We start from the raw sequence: 7749 nt of genomic DNA on the forward strand, positions 1-7749 counted from the left end.
TGCTCTATAAGACACATGCCTACATCAGACATCTGGTCCTGCAGCCCCTCTATAAAACACATGCCTACATCAGACAGCTGGTCCTGCAGCTGCTCTATAAGACACATGCCTACATCAGACATCTGGTCCTGCAGCTGCTCTATAAAACACATGCCTACATCAGACATCTGGTCCTGCAGCTGCTCTATAAAACACATGCCTACATCAGACATCTGGTCCTGCAGCTGCTCTATAAAACACATGCCTACATCAGACATCTGGTCCTGCAGCCCCTCTATAAAACACACGCCTACATCAGACATCTGGTCCTGCAGCTGCTCTATAAGACACATGCCTACATCAGACATCTGGTCCTGCAGCCCCTCTATAAAACACATGCCTACATCAGACATCTGGTCCTGCAGCTGCTCTATAAAACACATGCCTACATCAGATCTCTGGTCCTGCAGCTGCTCTATAAAACACATGCCTACATCAGACATCTGGTCCTGCAGCTGCTCTATAAAACACATGCCTACATCAGACCTCTGGTCCTGCAGCTGCTCTATAAAACACATGCCTACACCAGACATCTGGTCCTGCAGCTCCTCTATAAAACACATGCCTACATCAGACATCTGGTCCTGCAGCTGCTCTATAAAACACATGCCTACATCAGACATCTGGTCCTGCAGCTGCTCTATAAAACACATGCCTACATCAGACCTCTGGTCCTGCAGCTGCTCTATAAAACACATGCCTACACCAGACATCTGGTCCTGCAGCCCCTCTATAAAACACATGCCTACATCAGACATCTGGTCCTGCAGCCCCTCTATAAAACACACGCCTACATCAGACATCTGGTCCTGCAGCTGCTCTATAAGACACATGCCTACATCAGACATCTGGTCCTGCAGCTGCTCTATAAGACACATGCCTACATCAGATCTCTGGTCCTGCAGCTGCTCTATAAGACACATGCCTACATCAGACATCTGGTCCTGCAGCTGCTCTATAAAACACATGCCTACATCAGACATCTGGTCCTGCAGCTGCTCTATAAAACACATGCCTACATCAGACATCTGGTCCTGCAGCTGCTCTATAAGACACATGCCTACATCAGACATCTGGTCCTGCAGCTGCTCTATAAAACACATGCCTACATCAGACATCTGGTCCTGCAGCTGCTCTATAAAACACATGCCTACATCAGACATCTGGTCCTGCAGCTGCTCTATAAGACACATGCCTACATCAGACATCTGGTCCTGCAGCTGCTCTATAAAACACATGCCTACATCAGATCTCTGGTCCTGCAGCTGCTCTATAAGACACATGCCTACATCAGACATCTGGTCCTGCAGCTGCTCTATAAAACACATGCCTACATCAGACATCTGGTCCTGCAGCTGCTCTATAAAACACATGCCTACATCAGACATCTGGTCCTGCAGCTGCTCTATAAAACACATGCCTACACCAGACATCTGGTCCTGCAGCTGCTCTATAAGACACATGCCTACATCAGACATCTGGTCCTGCAGCCCCTCTATAAAACACATGCCTACATCAGACCTCTGGTCCTGCAGCTGCTCTATAAAACACATGCCTACATCAGACCTCTGGTCCTGCAGCTGCTCTATAAAACACATGCCTACATCAGACCTCTGGTCCTGCAGCTGCTCTATAAGACACATGCCTACATCAGACCTCTGGTCCTGCAGCCCCTCTATAAAACACATGCCTACATCAGACATCTGGTCCTGCAGCCCCTCTATAAAACACATGCCTACATCAGACATCTGGTCCTGCAGCTGCTCTATAAGACACATGCCTACATCAGACCTCTGGTCCTGCAGCCCCTCTATAAAACACATGCCTACATCAGACCTCTGGTCCTGCAGCTGCTCTATAAAACACATGCCTACATCAGACCTCTGGTCCTGCAGCCCCTCTATAAAACACATGCCTACACCAGACATCTGGTCCTGCAGCCCCTCTATAAGACACATGCCTACATCAGACCTCTGGTCCTGCAGCCCCTCTATAAAACACATGCCTACATCAGACCTCTGGTCCTGCAGCTGCTCTATAAAACACATGCCTACATCAGACCTCTGGTCCTGCAGCCCCTCTATAAAACACATGCCTACACCAGACATCTGGTCCTGCAGCCCCTCTATAAAACACATGCCTACACCAGACATCTGGTCCTGCAGCCCCTCTATAAAACACATGCCTACATCAGACCATTGAATGTACATACATATAGGTTTGTCTTGATTTAAAGAATCTCTAAAATGTGGTCACTGACCCTGCAAATAAAAATAAATGCCAATTTGGCCTTTCATATGAAAAGGTCAGAAGCTCCTTATATTAGGTTCTTATCACCCCTTTCACATCCCTTTACACTGTTCTATACAATATTTATCACTTTATGATTCTCATTAGATTCACATTAGTATAATTGTATACTGTGTCACATTAGTATCTATGTTATACCTCAGAGAACAAATATGACTGACTTCCACATGACATGGTGTGTGATTATATATTGCATTACTGCTCAACATTTTTGTTTTAAATCTTTGTATTTTGCTTTCAGCAAAATTATATCATTCTGTAATGTGATTAAGGTCTCTATGTATTTTCCGTAAATAAGAGCATTAAAGAGTGTGAGAATTGGTTTCCATGGTGAGGTGAACAAGCTGATGACATGAGTCAAAGCTAGCATTAGATTGGCTGTGCATTGTCTCTCAAATGATGTCAAACCTAAGCTCTTCCCCCTGTGAGTCCCCCAGGCCGGTGACATCACATGCACAGAAAAGCTGCACCTGCCACGCGGAGATAGGTGAGATTGTCTGCAGAGAGGGGTTAAAGGAGTGATGCTCTGCATGTTTGATGATTGAAAAAGGAGAGTGTATGCTTATTTAAGAGTCTTTATAAATGTATAATTTAGAGGGTTTACTGCTGTGTGTAGGTAACTGTATATCTGAATTAGGGTAACGGCATTCTGCAGATTTACATGAGCACAGATTTACAGTTAGAGTGATCATTTGATGAAAACTATTCAAAAGGACCAGAGTGTGAGGATTAGCATGTTTGTATTGACGTGCAATTGTCTTCAAAAGCTCTGCAGATCTGCATCCTCAGCGTAATGCTCTGCACAGGATGGTATCACTCATCACTAGTCTTTGGCAGCCAATGGGTTACCGGAAGCCAGAGGTGCTCATGCCATGAATATGTATGACAATGAGGGGGCTTTATGGCCCCCCCTCACTCTCACACGCCCCCCTCACACCCTCCCTCTCAGCACTGCCAGAGCATCATCCACTTTGCAGAGCGAGCACATAAAGAGGGAGAGTAAGACGTAGAAACACACGGATTGTACAAAGGAAAATCTACAGCAGATGAGAGAACTGCAGACAGGTAGGATATTCATTTTATATACACTGAGGGCAGTGGCAGCCTTCTTAGCTGCATTCTTCTGTTTATACAAAACATAGGATGAAATAAGGACAGCCTAATTCTTACACACCACACTAAGCACCAGTGCCAAAACCAAACACCCTACTGTACTGCCGGCCTATCTCTTACATGCACTACTACACTGTCACACTTATACACCGCACAGGCAGCAGCAGTGCCAGCCTGACATGCACTACTACACCATGACACATATACACAGCACATGCAACAGAAGAATCGATCTCACATGCACTACTACACTGTGACACTTATACACAGCACAGGCAGCAGCAATGCCAGCCTGACATGCACTACTACACTGTGACACATATACACATCACAGGCAGCAGTAGTATCTGTCTCACATGCACTACTACACTGTGACACATATACACAGCACAGGCAGCAGCAATGCCAGCCTGACATGCACTACTACACTGACACATATACACATCACAGGCAGCAGTAGTATCAGTCTCACATGCACTACTACACCATGACACATATACACAGCACAGGCAGCAGTAGCATCAGTCTCACATGCACTACTACACTGTGACACATATACACAGCACAGGCAGCAGTAGTATCAGTCTCACATGCACTACTACACTGTGACACATATACACAGCACAGGCAGCAGTAGCATCAGTCTCACATGCACTACTACACTGTGACACATATACACAGCACAGGCAGCAGTAGTATCAGTCTCACATGCACTACTACACTGTGACACATATACACAGCACAGGCAGCAGTAGTATCAGTCTCACATGCACTACTACACTGTGACACATATACACAGCACAGGCAGCAGTAGTATCAGTCTCACATGCACTACTACACTGTCACACTTAAACACAGCATAGGCAGCAGCAGAGGTAGCTTTAGGATTCATGAGAATTAAAATGAGGCCCAATAATATTTGTATTACCTAATAATATGTTTTGCGTTGTGTACAATACTTTTTCCCTAGGTTTAATTTATTTAAATAATTTATGTTTTGACCACTGCACCAAATGTCTTTGTAATAATGGTGAGATAGAGAGAGAGGAAAAAGATTGTGAAGAGAAAGGAGACAGAGATAGGAAGGCAGAGGGGCAGAAAGTGAGAAACATAGAAAGGGGCGTAAGAGAGGAGGGAGAAAAGGGAGAGAGAGTAGACAAGTGCAAAGTAAGAAAAAGAGTGAAGGAAATATAAGAGAATGGAGACAGAATACAGAGAGTGGCAAGAGAAGCGAAGGAGTGAGAGTGGGAGAGACAAAGAGGAGGGATAGGGGAGAGAGGGAAGGGGAGAGAGGATGGAGAGAGAAGATGAGTGGAGATAATAGATACCAGGGAGAAAGTGTGAGAAGAGAGAGTGAAGAAAGGGGAGGGGGACAGTGAGACGAGGGAAAAGAGATGGAGAAGGGAATGAAATGGAAGAGAAAGGATTGGGAGAGAGTGGAGGAAGACAGAGGGAAGAGACAGGGAGAGAGTGGAGGAAGACAGAGGGAAGAGACAGGGAGAGAGTGGAGGAAGACAGAGGGAAGAGACAGGGAGAGAGTGAAAAGAGAGAGAACAGACGAGAGAGAGATATAAGGGGGGCAGTGAGAAGAGAGTAAGGAGACAAGAGGAAGAGAGTGTGGGGAGAGTGAGTATAAGAAATGTTATTACCGCTATCACATCTGGTAGAATTTGGGTTAAAGTGCTGTGTTCTACTGTGAGTTGCAGGGAGGGAACCTAGGAGGAACAAGACAAGTGCAGCCCCTCATCCCTCTGTTCATTGCTGCCAGTGTCCTGGTGCCTCCTGATTATGCTGAGGCTGACATAAGGTGGAGGAAAAAGGGGAGCAGCCAGAGACGTTGTGGTTGTGCCCAAGAGTCTGTGAGCGTTAGAATATCTAGCTGTGCCAGGGGAAAGCTTATGGGCAGGGCAGGCATTCTATCAAAAACTGTTTAAGGCCCTGTGTGAGGCCCCATGAGAGAGGCCTTAGGCAGTCGCCTATTTGGCCTATGAGCAGCAGTGCCAGCCTGACATGCACTACTACACCGTGACACATATACATAGCACAGACAGCAGCACCAAAACTAAACACCCTACTGCACTGCCAGCATATCCTTCATATGCACTTCAACACTGTAAAACATATACACAGCACAGACAGCAGTGCCAAAACTAAACACCCTACTGCACTGCCGGCATATCCTTCACACGCACTTCAAAACTGGCAGTATTGGCCTCACACGCACTACTACACCATAAGTATACACAGCACAGGCAGCAATGGTACCATCCTACACCAGACAGTCACACTACTACACATTTACACAGCACAGACAGCAGCAGCGCTAAAACTAAACACCCTACTGCACTGCCGGCAAATCCTTACACACACACACACACACACCAACCAACACTGTGACACATACACAGCAGCAGCGCCAAAACTAAACACCCTACTGCACTGCCGGCATATCCTTACACACACACCTCAACACTGTGACACATATACATAGCACAGGCAGCAGCGCCAAAACTAAACACCCTACTGCACTGCCGGCATATCCTTACACACACACACACACACACACTTCAACACATATACACAGCACAGGCAGCAGCAGTATTGGTCTCACATACACTACTACACTGACACATATACATAGTACAGGCAGCAGCGCCAAAACTAAACACCCTACTGCACTGCCAGCATATCCTTCAATATCCCTTATATACACACACACTTCAACACTGTGACACATATATACAGCAGACAGCAGTGCCAAAACTAAACACCCTACTGCACTGCCAGCATATCCTTCACACGCACAGTCACACGTTTACACAGCACAGACAGCAGCAGCGCCAGTCTCCTCACACACACACTACTATGCAGTGCCAGCCTGAGCTGCACTACTACACTGTGACACATATACACAGCACAGGCAGCAGTGCCAAAAGTAAACACCCTACTGCACTGCCGGCATATCCTTCACACGCACAGTCACACGTTTACACAGCACAGACAGCAGCAGCGCCAGTCTCCTCACACACACACTACTATGCAGTGTCAGCCTGAGCTGCACTACTACACTGTGACACATATACACAGCACAGGCAGCAGTGCCAAACGTAAACACCCTACTGCACTGCCGGCCTATCCTTCACACGCACTTCAAAACTGGCAGTGGCAGTATTGGCCTCACACACTCTACTACACCATAAGTATACACAGCACAGGCAGTAACGGTACCATCCTACACCAGACACAGTCACACTACTACACAGTGACATGTAAATACAGCACAGACAGCAGCTGTGCCAGCCTCCCGCTCACCTACAACCAGAGTGACAAACTTACCAGCAATGCCAGAGACTGGCACAATGACATGTACACAACCATACAGACAGCAGCAGTGCCAGTCTCCCACAGATTGACATACACACAACATAAGCCCAATGCAGTCAGTGACATTGCCAATCTCCCACATTGTTCTTATGCTTGAAAGGTAAAAAGGAGAAATGCAAAATTATAACCACACTGAAGGAAAAAGATAGGGGTGAGAGTCTAGATTTCCAACAGTAGACAGCCATGTGTTTCTCAAGGAAGGGACAATGACAACTTTAGGTATGGTGACATTGCCGGTCACCCCTGAGTGGTGACACCCACTTCTCTCCTCCCCCACCTGTCAGCTCTCTCTCCTCACTCCCCCGTAGCATACTGATGCACAGGATGAGTCAGGCAAGTCTCAAATAGAAGGGGGGAACCTCTATGTGGGGCCTCCCTGCAAATTTCAAATGCAATTGGGCATCTCTCATCCTTTATCTTTGTGGAAGCCGTACTCTCAGGGTTAATCCATCTCCCATAGTTATACAGTCATTACTTTTAGCTCACACAATCACCCTTTATCTCTCCTTTGCCAGTCAGTCCCTTATTCTGGTAACGCCAGTTATAACTGATCAATGTCTTCCAAGCTATTTCATAAACTAACAACCCTCCTGTCTCAAACTCACTATTTGTATGTTCAAACCTCTGGATTTTCTACAATTTGACCCCAGACTTTATTATTTTAATATAAATCTTAAAATGTAATTCCTTTCAATCTCTGCTTTTTATCATCAACCTAAATCAATGCCCCCTCTGTGTTGGGTGGGAGATCTCAGCAGGTGTAAGATTGTGCTACCGTTTCACTCCCTCTATTGTGTTAGAAAATCATCAGTGTGTGGGCAGATAGGGTCACCAATTGTGTTACAAGGTAACAGCATTGTGCGACAAATATTCTATATGTAGGTGTATAAATAATGCATAGCT

Source organism: Bombina bombina, chromosome 11 (assembly GCF_027579735.1).
Source record: "Bombina bombina isolate aBomBom1 chromosome 11, aBomBom1.pri, whole genome shotgun sequence".
Classification (NCBI taxonomy): Eukaryota; Metazoa; Chordata; class Amphibia; order Anura; family Bombinatoridae; genus Bombina; species Bombina bombina.